The sequence below is a fragment of the Loxodonta africana genome, chromosome 3 (assembly GCF_030014295.1).
Source record: "Loxodonta africana isolate mLoxAfr1 chromosome 3, mLoxAfr1.hap2, whole genome shotgun sequence".
NCBI classification, from domain to species: domain Eukaryota; kingdom Metazoa; phylum Chordata; class Mammalia; order Proboscidea; family Elephantidae; genus Loxodonta; species Loxodonta africana.
The window spans coordinates 208,156,385-208,175,889 of record NC_087344.1 but is presented as its reverse complement, the minus strand read 5'-3'; the positions used below and the strand labels follow the sequence as shown (position 1 = coordinate 208,175,889).

The 19,505-nt window shown below is 40.7% G+C and overlaps 1 protein-coding gene and 1 pseudogene across 11 annotated transcripts in view; one reads left to right on the top strand and one right to left on the bottom strand.

Annotated features, from left to right (window-relative positions):
* Window positions 1-1,510: 1,510 nt before the first annotated feature.
* PRRC2C (proline rich coiled-coil 2C) overlaps window positions 1,511-19,505 on the top strand; it is a 90,023-nt gene continuing 72,028 nt past the window's right edge. For 9 of the 11 annotated variants that reach the window (XM_003414875.4, XM_010594955.3, XM_010594959.3 and 6 more), the window contains exon 1: window positions 1,512-1,742. The gene's annotated coding sequence lies outside the window, so the exon portion shown is untranslated. Of the gene's footprint in view, window positions 1,743-19,505 lie in introns of all 11 variants that reach the window. The other 2 variants (XM_010594952.3, XM_010594954.3) reach the window with 1 other exon arrangement.
* Window positions 13,171-14,633, bottom strand: LOC100673300 (small ribosomal subunit protein eS1-like; annotated as a pseudogene).

Sequence of the window (19,505 nt, the reverse complement as noted above, 5' to 3'; positions counted from 1 at the left end):
TTCAAATATACCACAGATAATTCAAAAAGTAAACAAAAAAATTACCATTTATTACATATCGCTATAAGTTCAGACACAATATCAGGCACCTTACATACTCTATCTTACTAAATCTCACAGCATGGATCATCATTATACCCCTCTCTTACAGACACCCTCACCTCCCTGCATTACACTTGCCTAGTAAAACCCAGCATGGGTGAATCTTACTATCCATCTTCTCATTTGCTGCCCCCAAAGAGCTGAACCCGGCCAGAAAATTCATATAACTAAACTAAATGGCTTATTCGACATTTCATAATCGCAAACTTCGAAAGTGCTCTCAGCATAGCATGCTAATGCTTCTCTGTAGGTTTACCTTTTCGCACTCTGAAATAACTTTTGAATCTTCTCCAAAAATTCCTACTTGCTCCTTCCCAAAGCTCTCTCAGGAGATTGCCTTGCCTCTACTTCACTGAGAAAATAAATAGAAGGTACTTGATGAGACTTACCTTATGTTTCCACCCATCAAATCATCACATTTCCCTAGAGCTGCTCCTATTTCCTTTCTCTTCTATTAAAGGTCAGTCCTCTACCTGTTCTTGTTTTACTCTTAAGCAGAAAAATATGTACAGCTTTTTCAATCTTAAATAAACAATGGTATATATACACACGCACACCACACACAATCATTTGTTTCCCCTAATAATGTTACAGCATACTAATTTTTTTGTTACATATTATTATAAAATTTGGAAATTATCAAAAGGTCTCTCTCTATATATATATCTAAATTTTACCACTCAAAGATAACAATAACATGCATGTTTGTTTTTAAAACATACTTACGGTATAAGCACATTATGGCATACCTGCATTTTCCTGGTCATTAAATATTATTCAGAATTGAACGGCTTTTAAATATCCATAATACGCATTTATCAATTTCTTTATTGATGGACAAGTTTGGTTTTATGAAATCGTGTATGTACATGTAAGATATCAAGGTTAGAGATTATGTATAATTTGATTTTGATACATACTGTCAAACTGCTGCTTGAACCAATTTACAAACTCTCACATCAAATACCAAAATCGAAAACCAAAACCACCGCAGCAGAGTTAATTCCGACAAATAGCAATCCCTTAGGACAGAGAACTGCCCCATGGGGTTTCCAAGGCTGTACATCTTTAGGCAAGCAAACTGCCACATCTTTCCGCCGCAGGGCGGCTGCTGGGTTAGAACCGCTGACCTTCCGTTAGCAGCCGAGCGCCTTAACCACTGCGCCACCAGGGCTCCTTCTCAACCTGTCATCCTGGTCAATTCAGTAGTTCCTGGAGAGGCTCTTGGCTGTGCCCTGCACTCTAACTCTGGCTGCATGAGCTCCCTCCGCCCAGCAAGGGACGCTGTCGCCTTCCGCCGGGGTCGAGCAGCGGCGTGGGCGGCCTCGGCGGCGTCACGTGACCCGCTCTGTGCGCCGAAGGGCGGTCTTGCGGAGATTGGCCTTACGTACGCAGCGCCATGACGTAGTACGTAGGGGCTGGCTAGCCGCCATCTTGCTTCTTTTTCTCGCTAGCTCTGTATCTCTCGGGAGGCAGGGGAAGTGTTCTGGCAGTTTGTCCGTCCGCGGCTTTGGTTTCCTGGCCCGGTGGCCTTTCCGACCCCCTCTAGCCCTAACCTCCCCTTCCCCTCCCCTCGGCCGGAGCTCGGCGTAGACCCTCGAAGTGCGCAAACACGCTCGGCTTGACACTCACCCTGGCCGGTAAGGAAAGCGAGGGCGTCGGGGCCGCGCTCAAAGCGGGCCCCATCGGGCAGGGCTGGCGGGGGCGAGCTGAGGCTTCGAGTGCGCCCGCCCTGGCGCCCGGAGGAGGCCTCGGGTCCAGGCGTCCCCTCCGCTCCCTTTGGTTACCGTCATGTCTGTGGCTGGGGACTCGGCCTTCGGGCCGGGGAGCGGGAAACCCGAGTCAGACCGGCTCCATGTGGTCTGCGGCGGGGCCCCGGAGCCGTCGGGCTGCCCCACCGCGTCCCTAGCTCGGGTCCCGCGGGGCATTGCGCGCCCTGCCGGGTAAACGGAGGGACTTTCCATGCTGCAGGCCCGGCGGGCGCGCGGTTCTCCCCTGGTCTGGTGGACGCGCCCCCACAAAGCCGAGGGCCTCTACGCCTCCGTCTTCTCCGTGTGTGCTGGGGATACGGTTTGCAACCAGCATGGCGTGGGAGACACTGGGTTAAAGACCTGACTCGGTGAGAGGCCTTCGGGGAACCTGGACCAACCCTGCTTCCGCTAGGGACGTGCTGCCAGTGCCAGAGGAGGGTTCCGGTTATCTCTTCTCACCCGAGGCCGCCCCGTCCCCTCACCTGCCTGGTGAATCCCACTTGGCAGCTTCCTTTCTTTGCGATTGGATTAGTCTTGGTGTTATGCTGAAGGCCCACTTGAGGACTGAAGAAAAGAGTATGAGGACCAATAAGGATATTGATAAAGTCTTACTTTGCACGAGAGGAATGCGTCTGATCCCTTTTAAAGGGATGTATATTCGTTTTTACTTGATTTGAGATTTTTTTGAGGTTTCCAGCGTGCCTGATCTTTGCTGACATCTAAGGCTACCCGGATTTCCGCATTGGCTGGTCTTCAGCCTAGATTCATAGATTCGTACTTGGAATTGTTCTCTGCTCTGCAGAACTGGGTTTTTATTTGGAATGCACCAGAAGGAATGGAGGATTCTTGAATGCTAAGTGTTTGGGAGCTTTCTCCTGAAAATAAAAATCATAGTGTTACGTTAAGTGCCCAAGAGGCCTAACATCGGTATTTGTTAAAGTGGATTTAACCTGTATATTGGTAATCAAGATGTTGCCCCGACTGGAGTCATTTCTGTGTGTCACACACGCACCTGCAGCATCTCTTCTGCCCCATCCCGTTACATTGATCCCTAAAAAATCAGGAGCGGATTGAATTGGAGTTTTCCCTTTCGAATACAAGTCAAATAGTCATTCTCTCTCTTCCTGGAATGGAATTTTCAGGATGTAGGCTTTTTATGTTTTACTTTTTTGGTCTAATGAGTTTATATATGGGGCTGTTCTCCCTTCATCGTTAATTGACCTTTTACTATATACTGAGCACAGTAACAAGCCTTTTGTTTGTATACATTATCTTTTTTAATTCTACTGCATGTTTTTGAGGGACATGCTATTATTATCATCCCCATTTTACAGGTGAGGACACGAAGTCTGGGGTTAAAGTAATTAGACCAAGGTCACTGAGCATTTATTGGTGGTACTGTATAAACTCAAACGAAGGCTATGTAGAATCAAAGGAAATGCTCTAAGCCATCGTACTGCCTCCCTGTTCCTTGTAATTTTATGATTTATAGTAACTAAATAATATATAGCGTTAAGTGATAGTTTTCCTTTCCTTGGACTTCAGTATATGAACATTGTTGCATGTGAAGGTTAAAATGTTGCAAGGTGGGAAAAAGGGTTATACATGCTTTGGAGGTGGGATGGAAGGGTTTTTGTTTTGTTTAACTTTTTTGTATTTAAAGGCCAGGTGAGTGCTTAGAGATAATTCAAAACTCTAGCTCTGTAGTATCATAGATGTAAGATTTTAGAGATGAGGAAATATTTTACCTATAACACTATGAGTCGGAATCGACTCACTGCCGTCGAGTCGATTCCGACTCATAGTGTTATAGGTAAAATATTTCCTCATCTCTAAAATGGGGATAATAATAAGAACCTTCCTTAAAGGCTTGCTTCAGGGATTTAAAAAAAAAAAATGTATGTAAAGGGCTTATTACTGTGCTCAGTATGTAGTAAAAGGTGAACTGATGGTGGAGGGAGAAGGTAGAGCATTGATGGATGAAAACATTCTCTCCTAAGCAGTAGGTAATCTGCCGCGAGTGTGTATTCCTTAGATTTTTAAGAAAGTTTTTCTTTTCTCTTTTTCCTAATTTTTTTTTGAAGATACTAAACATTAATGTCTATTTTTTGTTTTGTGTTTTACTGTCACGTGGTGGGTTTTGTTTTTTAAGGATTTCTTCTTCGTGCTCTCCTGTCAGAACTCCTGGAGTCAGTGTCATACTGAAAATACTGCGCAGGAAGTGCTGGTTCCTCCCAGCCCCTCCCTCCGCCGCCTCCTTCCCTTCACCACTATCCTGGTAAAATGTGTCCGAAGGTTACCTGATGTCCCCCTCTACTTCCAAATCATCCTCCTTTTTCCCCAGAAACATTGCTTCCATTTGTAAGTCAGCTGGGTAACTTGTGTTTTGGATGCCATTTATACCATATTTCTGAAAGACAAGGATCAATCGTTAATAAAATGTTATGATATAAATTGGTACAGAACCATGTTCTTCCAGTGAAGGAAATCTAAAAGTTGTGTCTGACTAACTTATGACTAATACACTTTCAGTAAAGCGAGACTTGCCACCGTGTAAGTAAGGTAACATAGTGCACGTTTATCTGAGTCTGTTAACTGTGACGCTCAGAAATCTGAGAATTATGTTTTGTGAGTCATAACATTTTGAATTCCTCAATAATGCCATCGATGCATCAGTCAGAACGTAGAGAGGCTAACTGTAGTAAATTTCTGTTGTATTTTTTTCTTAGAAATCTAATTATAAACTGATCTTTCTGCCAGTTATGTTTCTAGTCCTTATTTTGCTCCACATTAGCAGAATGCCAGTCATGTTTTGGAGCCTGTTTGTGCATGCATTTGCCAGCAAATACAAGGGTTGTTACTTAAGTTTCAACAGGAAACTTTGGTCTGGACACAAATAGCGACATTATTACTGTCAATGTAATGTACTCACCCCTCTATGGTGCTGCTAGATGCTGTATATTACAGGAGTGTGGGATATGATATGATCAACATCTGTCCGGCACTTCTAGTATAGGAAAACACTGCTGTGTGTTATGAACCTAGCATGCCATCTAATAAATTTCTGTTTACTTGTCTGTGCCAGTATTAGCCTGCTTCCTCTTGCTAAACTGTTTCCATATCCTTTTCACCTAGCACTCAACTCTACAGCGAAGGGGTTTGGTATTTTGCTTTATCATCTAGTACATTCTTTGTCATATACCTGCAGTTTATTACTGAGTGAATAAGGGACAAACACAAAAGAATAGGCCCATGTTTATGATTCAACAGGCAAACATCTTACTGGTTCTCAGAGTAAATGTTGCCTCTGTCTCTTGCCTCTCCCCCAGTGCATCAGCCTCACCAAGAAGAGTATCTGCATCTTTCATAAGAGTATGTTTACAAAGAGGTCTAGTGGAGGCCCTGAAAGCGTCCTTGAGACCTGCTAAGGACGTGTTTAAAGCAACATCAGAAACAACCAGGAAACTGCAGAAATGGCCATTAAGGAACAAAAGGCTTAGAACTTTTTACTAAGATAGATTAGGTAGTTGGGCAAGTACAGAATTCCAATTTATGCAGTGTATTTTAAGGATGAGTATTGTAGCTTATTAAATGTTTCTAGTAACAGAGATCAACATGTATTAAATACCATACATAGATTATCAAATTTCAAAGAGAGAGACTAAGTATAAAACTGTACTTAACACAGTATAATCATTTTTTAAAACTCTTGAGAATTTTTCTCTTCCAGTTAAAATGTAAGTTTTTTGCAATGTGGCTGTTTATTATAGTGTGATCTGGATTTTAAGTAACCGTTTTAATGTCAAGGTATAAATTTTATAGATCTTAACTGAAGAAGCATAATATGGGAGCTATAGAGTTTACTTGCAAAGGTTACGAAAATGGAGCAAACAGGAATTTTGTTTTTAAAGTTATTGAAATGTATTTGATGGAGAAGGGAGAAAGGTTATATTGCAGTATGAGTTTTTGTTATTTAATTTACATTAAGAAAAATTGGATTTTTTGGTGTACAGTTTTGAATTTTCATACATGATAGATCCATGTAGCCCCCACCACAGTCAGAATAAGGACAGGTCCATCTGTAGCGTGAGTTTTTTCAGTCATCTCTGATAGTACTCTCCGGAAGGAACAGTTTTTATAGAAAGATAAAACATCTCCCAATTTTAAACCACAGTCTTCTGGTGTTTTGGAGGCAGGAAAGCATCTCCCCTGCTGAGGAAAAAACTATGGAATAGGGATGAAAAAGTCAAGAGTAGCCTACATGTGCTGAATAATTGGTTTCTTGTTCAGGGGAAAAATAATCCAGTTATATTAATGAAAAGCTTTAACGTGGAGTAAATGAAAGTAGGAATTAGGAGAAAGAAAGAGATGGGTGGGTTTATATGTCTCAAAACAGACATTTCAGTGATGGAGAATAGAGCCAGTGATGAGGGGGGTGCTAATTCTCTACACTTTCTTAAACTTAAAGGAGCCCTGGTGGTATAGTGGTTAAAACCAGTACAGCTGGACTAAACCAAAAGCTAAGAAGTTTCCTGAATGTAACCAAATACTTCAGAGGACAGACTAGCAGGGACAGGGTTCTGGGGACCATGATTTTGGGGAACATCTAGGTCAGTTGGCATAACAGTTTATTAAGAAAATGTTATGCATCCCACTTTGGTGAGTGGCGTCTGGGGTCTTAAAAACTAGTGAGTCGCCATCTAAGGTGCAGCAGTTGGTTCCAAACCACCTGGAGCAAAGCAGAATGAAGAACGCCAAAGACACAAGGAAAATATGAGCCCAAGAGATAGAAAGAGCCACCTAAACCAGAGACTCCATCAGCCTGAGACCAGAAGAATTAGATGGTGCCTGGCTACCACCAGTGACCGTCCTGACAGGGAACACAACAGAGTCCCTGATGGAACAGGAGAAGAGTGGGATGCAGAGCTCAAATTTATGTAAAAAGACCAGACTTAATGGTTTGACTGAGACTGGAGGGATTCCGGAAGATATGGTCCCCAGACTCTCTGTTAGCCCAAGACTAAAACCATTCCTGAAGCCAACTCTTCAAAGATTAGACTGGATTGTAAGACATAAAATGATACTTGTGAAGAGAGTGCTTCTTAGCTCAAGTAGGTACATGAGACCAAATAGGCAGCTCCTGTCCAGAGGTGAGATGAGATGAGAAGGGACAGGAGCTGGTTGGATGGATATGGGAAATCGGGGTGGAAAGGAGGAGTGTGCTGTCACATTATAGGAAGAGCAACTGGGGTCACTTAACAATGTGTGTATAAATTTTTGTTTGAGAAACTACCTTGAGCAGTAAACTTGCACTTAAAGCATAATTAAAAAAAAAAAAAAAAACTACGACGATGATAACTCTGGAAGCCAATAGTAACATTTGTTGAAATATTAGAAAGTTCAGAGTGACTGGCCATTTTCATTCTGTACATGGTAGTGGTTTAGAAAGAATGAGAGCACACTGCTTTCAGTACAGTGTGATCAAATTTAAACATTTCTGATGATGTTAGTAATAGTGGTCTGGAGAAATGAATAAATACATTAATGCAATTGAGAAAATGATCGACTGTTACTGAAAGGTAGGCGGTTCAAAACCACCAGCAGCTCCATGGAGAAAGATGTGGCAGTCTGCTTCCTTAGAGATTTACAGCCTTGGAACCCCTCTGGGGTCACTGTGAGTCAGAATCGACGTAATGGCAGTGGGTTTGATTTTGGGTTTCATAAACTTAAAACTCCAACCGTTAAAGGCAAACCTTTGAAAGATTTGAAAAAAAATGAATGATTTGAAAGATATGAAAGATTTAGAAAAATCCATGATGCTGAATGAGCAATTATTTATAACTCTTGGAGAGAAGGCTTCTCTCTTTTTCCTATAACATGCAACATACTGGCCTTACAAAAAATAAGATTCACTAAGAAATTATTTATGCTTTGGTTTTTGTTTGGATATGTATTATTATTTTTTAAGATATTGGTTACCGTCTGTGGAGCTCTTGTCAAGTGTCACACACTATTCTAAGAGCTTTATGCACATGTTGTCAATTAAATCTTATAAGAGTGTTTGAGTAATTAGCCCACACTTGAGGAAACAATTTGTTGGGAGTAAGTAATTCTCCTGAGTTCGCCCAGATGCTAAATGTTAGAGCTGAGATTTCAGTTGAATTAGTTTTAAGAGATTGGTTTTTTCTTACCATTCTAGATTAGCTTTGTATTAAAGTGATTTTGATAGAATGCTATAATGATAAAACAACTTTTTTTCTAGTACCACAAACTTGATCTTGACATATAGTTGTATGAATTTTTTTTTAATTCTTTTGGGTTTCTTAACGTAACTTGGAGCCATAGATTGGTATTTTTCTGCTAAATGAACTATTTTCCTTTTGTGTGTGTGTGTGTGTGTTGTATTTCCATGTGTGACTTTAAACATTTTAAATATTACATAAAATTGTGAAGAGTGTTCCAGCAATCACCTGATTGAGTAAATAGTAGAGAAAATGGCTTTACTTTTCTAGAATGGTAACTTTTAGTACAGAAGATTTGATGGCCACATTTCTTTTCTATTTGTTAAGGGCTTTCTTCTGCCTGAGAAACTTAATTCAAGTGTTTCAGTTTCCAAGAACAGCCCCTTCTACTGTTCTGAATAGAACTCCAACAGATTTATTTATATGACACTTTGTTTTTTAAAATGACAATTTTTAATACTTTTACTGTAATGCTATTTATAGGTTAGTCATTGAACATATGGTGGTATTCTTAGCTTTACTATTTTCGCAGCAAATGTAATCTTAAAACCATTTGATGTCACTCGGACTTTAGAATTACTAATTGATTATAACAATTAGAGCTGAAGAGACCTTAGAAGTTGGCCAGTTCAACTTCTTATCCAAAGCAATAACTGTCTTTAAAATATTTCTGAAAATGCCAATCTTGCTTTTGCTTGAATGCGTCTGGGAGGTCACTGCACTCAGCCCTTAACGTTTATAAGCCGTATATCCTGACGTCTTCCAAATTTGTCAACCACATAGTAGCCCGCAGCCGCTTTACTTTCCGTTTACCTCCATAGTCGGCACTGGGATTTGGCTTTCTTATTGGAGCTGTTTTTTCCAGAGAGAAACAAGTTGTAGATCTCTTCATAAGAGTAATTGTATGCCTAAAAAGAAAGTAAAGCCCTGGGGGGATAAGGGTCCTGTAAAGAAGGAGGGGAGGGATGGCTGAGTTTATCTCCTGGAAGGACCCTTCTCTCACATACCTGCTGGCACCAAATTCAAATTTGTGTCTCAGCAAAATTATAGATCACTTCATGTCACAGTTCTTTGGGTTGATTGGCAAATTTTGAAAGTAGAGAATGCTATGAATTTTTTTTCCACCTAAACTGGACAGTTAGAAAATTTTTCTTTTGTATTCAGTCGTTTCTCTTTTAGCGTTTATCTTAACGAAGCCCAGAATTGAACACAATACTCTAAATGTAGCATGATAAATTAATTCAGTAGAACTGTTACAGTAAAACCTGCGAAAACCAGAGCCCGTGTAAGGCGGAAAACTGCCAGAGCAAGAAAACTCGATATTTTCCACTAAGTACAGAGAAAAGTGGTGACTGCACCCTGTCAATGGCAGAAAACTTGCGACACCCAGAAAAACAAGATAGTCCCATTGAGTTCCGGCTCTCGCAGGTTTCACTGTTGTAAGAATGGCATGGGGAAAGGAGAATCAAGATCAACAGCCCAAGGCTGGTTACTGTGAGGTGGAGATAAGACTTGCCGCCTCTCTCTACCGTCTTTACCTATTCTGACAGGAGCCGTCCCTCCCACAGCACTCTACTTCTCTGCTGGGTTTGATAACTCATTGAAGTGACCACCCAGAACTCACAGACAATACTTAGGATTAGGGAGTTAATTACGGAAGTAACAGGTTACAGTCCAGGTTGAGGAACACTCAGCATACAGTTCTTCCATCAGGACAGTCTCTTCCCAGCCGTGCCACAGGCATACCCCTCCCTGGCCTCTGGGCCTCTACCCTGCTTGGGCAAGTGTTACAAAGCTTTTTTAGCTCTGCCTTTTAAGTGCCCAGGGGCACCCAACTCTGCCTGTAAGCCTCCTGCTCTCACCTTTCTTACTCTGTGGGCTGGGAAGCCCACTGAGCCATCTCTTGCCAGACTCTCCTGCCACTGTTTCTCTCTCTCCCCCTCTCTCTCTGTCTCTCTGTCTCTGTCTCTCTCGGTCTCCTGGTTCCAAGATCATCTCCGTGCAGGGATCCCAGGTCCAAAGGACACACTTTGCTCCTGGCTCTCCTTCCTTGGTGGTGAGAGCCTCCCCTGCTCTGGAATTGGCTTTCTTTTAAGCCTATTGGGTTGGCAAAAAAGATCAATCCCCTTGATGCATCACAGTTACCTTATTTGCACAGTCCCACCCAAAACCATGACGAGAAAGGCACACAGAAGCGATCCATAACGCCAAAACTGTTTAATTCTAGGTCTGGGCATTAGATGTCTATTAAAGCAGTGCTGTCACACTAGCTCTGGCTGTCGCAGAGCTAGAGCCCCATCATTTGAGCAGGCTGGGTCTGTGGGCTGCATTGACGAAGTCCAGTCTTTTTTACTGTGGAACTCAGTTTTTTACTATCGTTTGACTATAGAACTTGATTCTTACATTCAGTTTAATTCTACACTAGCTTTCTAAGACCTTTTTTAAATCTTAGAAAGTCATCGAGTATATTATTACTTTTTCAGATGTACTTATCATTTCATATGTGATGTCTACTTTCCAAATCTTTATCTAATTATTGGCAAAAGACATTGAAAAGTACAGGATACAATGTACTAGTTATTTAGGCCACATTACTTCATATTGACTACATGCTTTAGCTGTAAAATGATTCTTCCCCTTCAAATATTCTATGATTTTGATTTGTATTGTTTTTAAAGAGTGTGTAAAGGCATAGCACTTTGAATAATTAATCTGTTCAAAATAAATGGAGGAAAAGCAAATCTAAAAGTAAATTTATTTTTTTAATGTTTATATTTTATGGAGGCTGACTGGCCTGGACCTAGAAAGAGTGGTGAATGTTTTGGCTTTTTGATTTGAAGTAGAAAATTTTTAGTTAAAATTTGAATTATAAAATGCTCTTTTCTAAAATTAATATACCAATTCCCTGTTTTAAAAAAATCCATGGTACACTGATTTTTTTTAATTGTTTTATTGTGGTAAATATATGTATGTAGGTATATAATAACATTTGCCAATTCAGCACTTTTTTTACATGTACAATTCACTGACGTTGGTTATATTCATCATGTTGTGCAACTATCACCACTATCCATTTCCAAATTACTCTGCCACCATTGACAGAAACTCAGTGCTCTGTAAGCTAAGACTCTCCCTTTCCCTCTCCCCCTCAACCCTGGTAACCACTCAGTCTTTGGTCTCTACACATTTTCTTATTTCATTTAAGTAAGATCATAGAATATTGCTCCTTTGTGACTGACTTGTTTCACACAGCGTGTCTTCAAGATTCATCCATGTTGTGTGGCATGTATCAGGACTTCATTTCTCTTTGTGGCTGAGTAATACCGTATGGTGTGTGTGTACTACATTTCATTTTGTTTAGCCATTCTTCTATTGATGGGCATTTAGGTTGTTTGCACTTTTGGCTATTGTGAACAATGCTGCAGTGAACATTGGTGTACAAGTTTCTGTTTGTGTTCCTGCTTTCAATTCTTTTTGGATATATACCTAGGATCGAGATTGCTGAGTCTTATGGTAGTTCTGTGGTAACTTTGAGGAACTGCCAGACTTTCCCACAGTGGCTGTACCATTTTGTATCCCCATCAGCCATGGATGGGGGTTCCAATATCTCCACATCCTCGCCCACATCTGTTATTTTCCTTTTTTTTTTTTAATCATAGCCATTCTGGTGTGGGTGAATTGGTATTTCATTCTGGTTTTGATTTGCATCTCCCTGATGACTAGGAGCCCTGGACTAATGGAAAGGAGTCCTGGTGGCACAGTGGTTAAGCACTTGGCTGCTAACTGAAAGGTCAGTGGGTCGAGCTCACCAGCCACTATGTGGGAGAAAGATGTGGCAGTCTGCTTCTGTAAAGATTACAGCCTTGGGCAGTTCTACTGTGTCCTGTAGGGTCACTGTGAGTCGAAATCTACTCGAGGGCACACAACAACAACATTAAAAACTAATGGAGGCTCAGTGGTAGAATGATTGCCTTTCATGCAGGGACCTGGGTTCGATTTCTCATCAGTGTGCCTCATCTACAGCCACCGCCCGTCTGTCATTGGTGGCTTGGGCACTCCTGTGATGTTGAATGGGTTTCAGTGGACCTTCCAGACTAAGATGGGCTAGGAAGAAAGGCCTGACGATCTGTTTCCAAAACTCAGCCAGTGAAAGCCCTATGGATCACAGCAGTCTGATCTGCAGCTGATCATGGGGATGGTGCGGGACCTTGCAGTGATTCGTTCTGTTGTGCATAGGGTCACCATGGGTTGGAGGCTGACAGTGTTAGCTAACAACAATGACTGATGCCATCAAGCATCTTTTCATGTGCTTACTGGCAATTTGTATATTCTCTTTGGTGAAATATCTGTTCAAGTCCTTTGCCTGTTTTTTGATTGAATTAATTGTCTTTTTGTTAAGTTGTAGTTCTTTATATTTTCTGGAAATGAAACCCTTGTCAGGTAATAGTTTTTTTTTTCCCTTCCAATCTGTAGATTGTGTCTTTGTTGTTAAAGTTTTTTAATACATAGCACTTCGATTCTTACGTTTTACATTATTTTACCTCAAAATGATATTTCTAACAACAGATAGAATACATTTGTTGATAGAAATATTACTAGTCTGTGAGTTTTAGGCATAATACTTTATTTCCCTTAAGTTTGTTTCTTCATTGGTGAGCTTCAGTGACTTGGGCTTTGAGCTCTTCTACTCCCAATTTTTACATTATGCTGTATTCCTGTAGCTCAGAGTTTGTAAACATTTGGCTTCAAAAGACATGACTGAGTTGCAATGTATAGATAGAACTTGGATCCTTCTTTTTCGTTAGGAGAGGGAGAAATGTGAAAGATTATTTAAGGTTAGAAATCTAGAGGTCAGAAAAAATGATTATAAGGAAGTTTGGGAGAGAAGATAAACTTCTTTTTAACTTTTTCTTTTGAAATAATTTCAGGCTTACAGAAAAGTTGCAAGAGCACAGTACAAAGAATTCCAATATTCTCTTCATCCAGATTTCCCAACTGTTAATATTTTACCATATTTGCCTTATGTTTGCCTTATGTGTGTATGTTACTTGATTCTTACCCCCCCCCATCCCAAATAAGATCTTTTATTTGTCGCTATTAAATATCTGAATTTTAAACAGATTGTGGCACTGGTAGCTCATAGCCATCAGCGCCTTCAACTTTAGCACCTGTCTCATCTCTGGTAGCTTTCCCAGAACTGCTCCCTTCACCACGAAGCTCCGTGGCTTTTCCCAACTTAAACTTGGGCTTCTTCAGCATTTTTACTTTTCTAACGAATGCATCATGGAGAGGATAGGTTAGCAGTCCTTTTCTGTGTCTTTCCCAATGCAGTCTGGAATCAGTCGGTTGACTGCTTTTTTCAAGTCATTTGCCTACGCCCTTCAGGTCATAATTGCCATCGTTTTCTTCTGGATTTGGTGGACCCGTTGGTGCTGAGCATAAGAGGTCTTCCGACTCTGATTGTTGGTGTTTTTTAGTAAAACCAACAGAACAGACAAAGCAAATAACCATCAGTAGTCCTGCCATCAACATGAGCTTCAGTCGTGGTCTGCCATTTTTTGACCATGGAGCATATTTTGTCACGGGTAAGATCCATGCCAGGGAAGTTGATCAGGTAGTTTTTGCCATGAACATCCTCAGTAATTAGCTTGACTTTTCTAAATGCATCTCCATCATTCTGCAGATTGGCAAGGCTCCCTTCCAAAACATGACCCTTGAGGACATCAGGTGCAATTTTTGTTCCTTGAGTCCTGTGTCTAGTGTTTTGCCGATATTTCTTATATTGAACGTAGCTGGTGTTTTCACATCATACCAGTGTTTCTTAGAAAATGGATCAACCACTTTCTTCTTGGCTGTTTTTTTTTTTTTTTAACCACCTTTTACAAGGCACTTGTTCTTGCCGGCCACCATCGTGTTGCTTAGAGACCCAAAAGGCCGTGCTTGGTTCTTAATATCTGCTGTCTGAGTTCTGTCATCTCCCGAAACTGTCTTGAAACCTTACACTCAAACCACAAGCTCCTGTGCCAGCAAATTTTTTTGCTCGGTATATTTTCTCTCATTATTTTTATAAAACAAACAAAGCAATCCATAGTAAGCTTGACCTATAGTAAGCATTCAGTGATTTTTGGTGTTATTATCAGAGCTTTCATTCAACCATATTGAATTTACCAGTCCCTTCTCCTCTGCTTATTCCCTTGTGACTTTCCTTTCTTCCTTCTCTGGCTTCAACTTCACTACATCCATTCTGTTGGCAGTATCCTCATCTCCCTAGCTTTTTCTTTACACCTCTCTGGCACACCTCTAATCTCTGTTTCAGTCTAGCTGTTTGTATGCTTCCCACCACTGCCCACTGTGCTGCTGGCATTGGAAAGAATGGAAAGATTTGGGGATACAGTATCTCACTAGTCCTTAGTTTCTACTGGGCTTTCAATGCTGATTGTCAGTGCTTCGTTTTCCTGTTTGGCTTTCCTATTCTCCCAGTTGCTTTTGAACCCTTTTCCAAACTCCTCAAAGTGCCAGAGCCGCTAACCTCCCGCATAGGATGAGGGCAGCATGTCTCTTCACCTTTTCCTAGCAGTGCCCAGTGTATGGTAAGCGCTGGGGAAGTATTTGAAAGAGTTAACGGGGAATTGCACATGTTGAATTTGAAGTTAAGAAATTTAAGTGAAGATGTTTTGTTCTGTAGATAATAGTGTGTGTTTTAAAGACTGTAGTTGGAAGTAATGCTTTGGGAATTACCCTTAACAACATGTTTGAAGCAGTGAACAGGAGATGAGATGGCCAGAGGAGAAAGCACAGAAAAGAAGGACTGGCAAGAAGGCCTTCAAAAGCACATCAAAATTTATGTGGAGCACAAGGGAAAAAATGACTGAAAGCTGTCAGAGTCACAGAAAACAAGGTGAAATAGTTTACTAAAAAAAAAATAATCCACTGCTGTCGAGTCAGTTCTGACTCACAGTGACCCTGTAGGACAGAGTAGAGAACTGCCCCATAAGGTTTCCAGGGAACGGCTGGGGGATTTGAACTGCTGACCTTGCTTTAGCAGCCGAGCTTTTGACAGCTGCGCCATCAGGGCTCCACATAGTTTGTACAAATGCTAAAATATTTTCCTTTTATATTTGTGTGTGACATATGGTTATTAATTAGTTAATAGACATTATTCATCTGTGCGGTAGAAGTTTGAGGGCCTGCGGTATGCTCACCTGGAAATAGTTGCAGTTAACAATTTAAATAATGGGGCATTGGACTGGGTTTTCTAGGGGAACTAGACCGTCTGTCGTCGTAATAACAATGAGGAAAGAAAGTTAAACAGTACTTCGAAGCCCTTTATGGCTAAAAAGATAATTGTGTCATTTAATTGAATTTAGCAAAGTGATAGCTTGCTGAAGTAGGATTGTTGTTTCATTTTTTTTTTCAAATATACTAAATTTTAAATATTTAAAATAATAATTTTAGTATCAAAAACTTTTGAAATCATTTGTGATGGTGAGTAACCTTAGAATCTTATAATTTTTGTCGCTAAAGGAATTTTAGAGGCCGTCGCCGAGCTCCTTTGCAGATGTAGAAACCACTTACAAATGTTCCCAGATTTTCAACCTGTGATAGCTGTCCTTCCATGGCAGCCATCTTTTTGCTGTCACTCACTAGTCATTGTCATCATTTCATTTCGAAAGGTTGGTGTTTATGTTACAGTAAACTGCTGCCTTCCAAATTTCCCTTAGGCCTTTTGGAAACGGTCAGTTTGCTTTAAAAAAAAAAAAAACTCTTTGTAAGATGATATATTTATTATCCAAAATTTCAAAAACACAGAGGCACATGTGCTTTGGTACGTCTTATTTTAGTGAAAAATGCTAATTTATTACCAGCATTACTCAGTTTGAATGACAGAACCTTGAATTTAGAAAGATCCTAGCTTTTTCTTTTCTTAAACAAAGGGAGGGTGTGTCATTCAAAAAGGTTTGTGTTTGCAGACTGACTTGAAGATTTAGATTCTTAGGGGCGTAGTGTGCAGGACCAAAACCCAAACCTGTTGATTTCAATTCATAATGACCCTATAGGACAGAGTGGAACTGCTCCATAGGGTTTCCAAGGCTGAAATCTTGACAGAAGCAGACGGCCACATCTTTCTCCTGAGGAGGAACTGGTAGGTTCAAACCGCTGCCCTTTCAGTTAGCAGCCAAACACTTAATTATTGCGCCACCAGGGCTTCTTGTAATCAGGACAGTAATATTAGAGAGGTATTCTTAACAAAAAGCTTTTCAAGAATAAAAGGGCTACAGGTAGCAGGTGTAGTTCATTTGACACTATATAACTGTGCTGGTAAGTTTTTGAAATCAGAAGCTGCCAGGCTCCTAACAAATGCTCCTTGTTGAGCATACTGTTTCAAGTGTTTTTAAATTGCTAATTCTGTGAATTGTAGCATTTTGTTACTTAAAATGTGGCAGTGCTGAATGAGCTGTGCATTTACTTGGCAACAGAGGTGTTTGACTAACTGCTCTCTCCAGTGGCTTCTCCTGGCACTCTGAACAAACTCAAATGCAACACTCCTTTTCCAGGTCTACCAGGCCCTGCCTGCGCTTGACTTCATCGCTTGCCTCTCTCCCTCAGGCATGGCCTTTATGCTTGAACCTTCTTCTCTTAGGTCTTTACGAGACTGGTTCCATGGTTCTCAACTGTGGTTACATTTTAGACTCTCCTGGGGAGCTTTACTGTCACTAGGCTCAGACCCTGGGGCCTTGGTATATAGTGTTTTTTTAAAGCTTTTCCCCAGGTAAGGCTGTGTAGCCTGGGTTGACAACCACTAATTGGTTTAGCTCATGTCACCTTTTCGGAGAGATCTTTGTGGACCCTTACCGTCCTATCCAAAGCGCCTTTCTCCTTATCGCTATCCCGTTACCCATTTCGGTTTTTAATTCCCACAGTTTTGTTACTTGTTAAAATTTCCATGAAGACGGGGCATGACCTGTCTTTTCATGAATGGCCCAGCATCTAAAGCAGCCTTTGACCATTGTCAGCAAACAGTGCGTGTTTGTTGCGTAAGTGTTGCTGAGTGCATGTTTTCACTGCAGCGTTAAGGAGGAAGGCTGGTTTCTCTGTAGCCTGTAGAGGATTATTTTGCTAAATTGTGTTTCAGAGAATGTACTAATTACTCCAGGAGGCTTTGGGAGGACGTTGGTTTCATTATGTAAGGTTTTAGTATCCATGGGCAAGGGTACACAAGAGAGAAGCAGGTATGTGATCCCTTAGAAAAACTGTGTGGTAGGTTCTCATGTCAGTGCGCAAAAGTTAGAGGCATTCTCTTAACAGCCTTTGAGGGTGGAAGGAGGGCTAATGACAGTCGTGTAAAGCTCAGTGAAGGTATGTCCATTCAACAGAGTAGTTACGTGTATGCATTTAGATTCATTTTTCCGGATTTTTTTAATTGCATAAACCATAAGGTAGGTAAGGAGAACGTAGTCAAATGAACCTTCAAACCATCTACTGGTTTTTTCATGTTCATCATAGTATTAGGTATTTGTAATGCCAATAAAGATAGATTTCATTTAATTCTGTTCTTTTTATTTAATCATAAATCATAAACTTTTTTCATTTTCTGGTCTTGAAACTAATTTGCATTTCAAATCATGGCTCTTTTAAAAAATATTATATTTTTCTTGTTTTCTAGTTATAGAAGCAGTGTGCACTGATTGTTTAGACATAGATATTGTAGTGTATATAACCAAGAAAGTCAGTATCTGTTTTGATTATGTGACTAGACAAGTCTGCTGCTTATCATTCGTGCCGTGCTTTTCTAATATTTGACATATTTATTGTTTTCTTTGTACTTTATATTATTTCTTGTTTTAAGAAATCATTTTCAATTGTTGTGTGCCATTGAGTTGATCTCAGCTCATACTTTTTACTTTATACCTTGAGCATCTTTCTGCATAAATCTCTGGTTGTTTCATAAATTTCAAATACAACTGTCCCAAACCATCTTCTGGTTTTCCCCCCAGCACCCGTCTTCCCTAAATCTCCTCCCTCAGTCTTCTCCACTTCACATAATGCCCAGCTTTTCAAGCTGAAAACCTCAATTATCCTTGATTCCTTTCTCCACTAGCCCCTTACATTTGTCGGTGTTTACAGCCCACAGCATCCTATGATGTCACCTTCTCTGATGTCTCCACCTTCCACCCTTGGCCCCCTGTGATCCATTCTTCACACCATAGCCAGAGTTGATGTTTTTAAAACAAAGAACACAGGCCTCTGCTCAAAGCCCAGCAATTTCCTACTGCTCCAGAGGTAACATTGCAAACTGTCTTACCCAGTTACCTGGTGGTACAATGGTTACGCATGCAGCTATTAACCATAAGGTCTGTAGTTCAGCCCCACCAGATGTTCGAACCCACTAGTGGCTCCACAGGAGAAAAGACCTGGTGATCTGCTCATGTAAAGATTACAGCCTAGGATTAGCCCTATGGGGTAGTTGTACTCTGCCCTCTAGGGTCACTATGAGTCAGAATTGACTCTATTGCACACAGCAGCTTACCCAGTTGGTCAGACTTGTGCCTACCTTGCCAGTCTTCTCTTTCTTCTTTCCCTTTCTTACTATATTTCTGCTTCACCAGCTTTTCTGGTTTTGGACATGATTAGCATCTCAGGGCCTCAGGACCTTTGCATTTGCCTTTCATTCAGCCTTACTGGCTCCTTCCCTTTTGGGCCCAAATCAAATCTCTTCTTCAGGCCTAACTTAGTGATTAACTTACCTAATGTAGTTCAACACTTTCTCATATTGCCCTGTTGATTTTATTCATAGCTTTTGTCACCATCTGAAATGATCTTGCTTACCCATTGTTTCAGTTATTTTTGTTGTTGTTGTTGTTAGTTGCCATCATGGCGCCCCATGTATGCAGAGTAGAACTCCATAGGGCTTTCAAGGCTGCGACATCTCAGAGGTGACTCTGAGGTGACTCAGCCACCAGCCTTTCTGCTAGTAGTTGAACACTTAACAATTTGTGCCTCCCGGGAAACCCCTGTTATTCGAATTACCAGACTACAAAGTGAGACCAGTGAGAGCAGGTTCATGTCTGTCTTTCCACCGCTGTGTCGCCAGGGCATGACATAGAATACATACCTGTTTCAAAAACTGGGCTACTTAATGACTGATTTGTTTGTTTTAAATAAATTTTTGTTACATGCCATAGCGCGGTGAATGTATTTGTACATGTATTTAGCATACTGTATAAGTATTTCTTTAGGATGGATTCCTTTTTTTTTTTTATTGTACCTCTGGATTTTCTTTGCCTGTACTTGGGAGATTTTTACATTAATCCCTATAGATATCGGTTTATGTATTTTTTGTGTATATGTGTGCTTGTGTATCATTCTTGTCTGGTTTTTGTGTCAGTCCTAGACTGGCTTGAATTGAGAT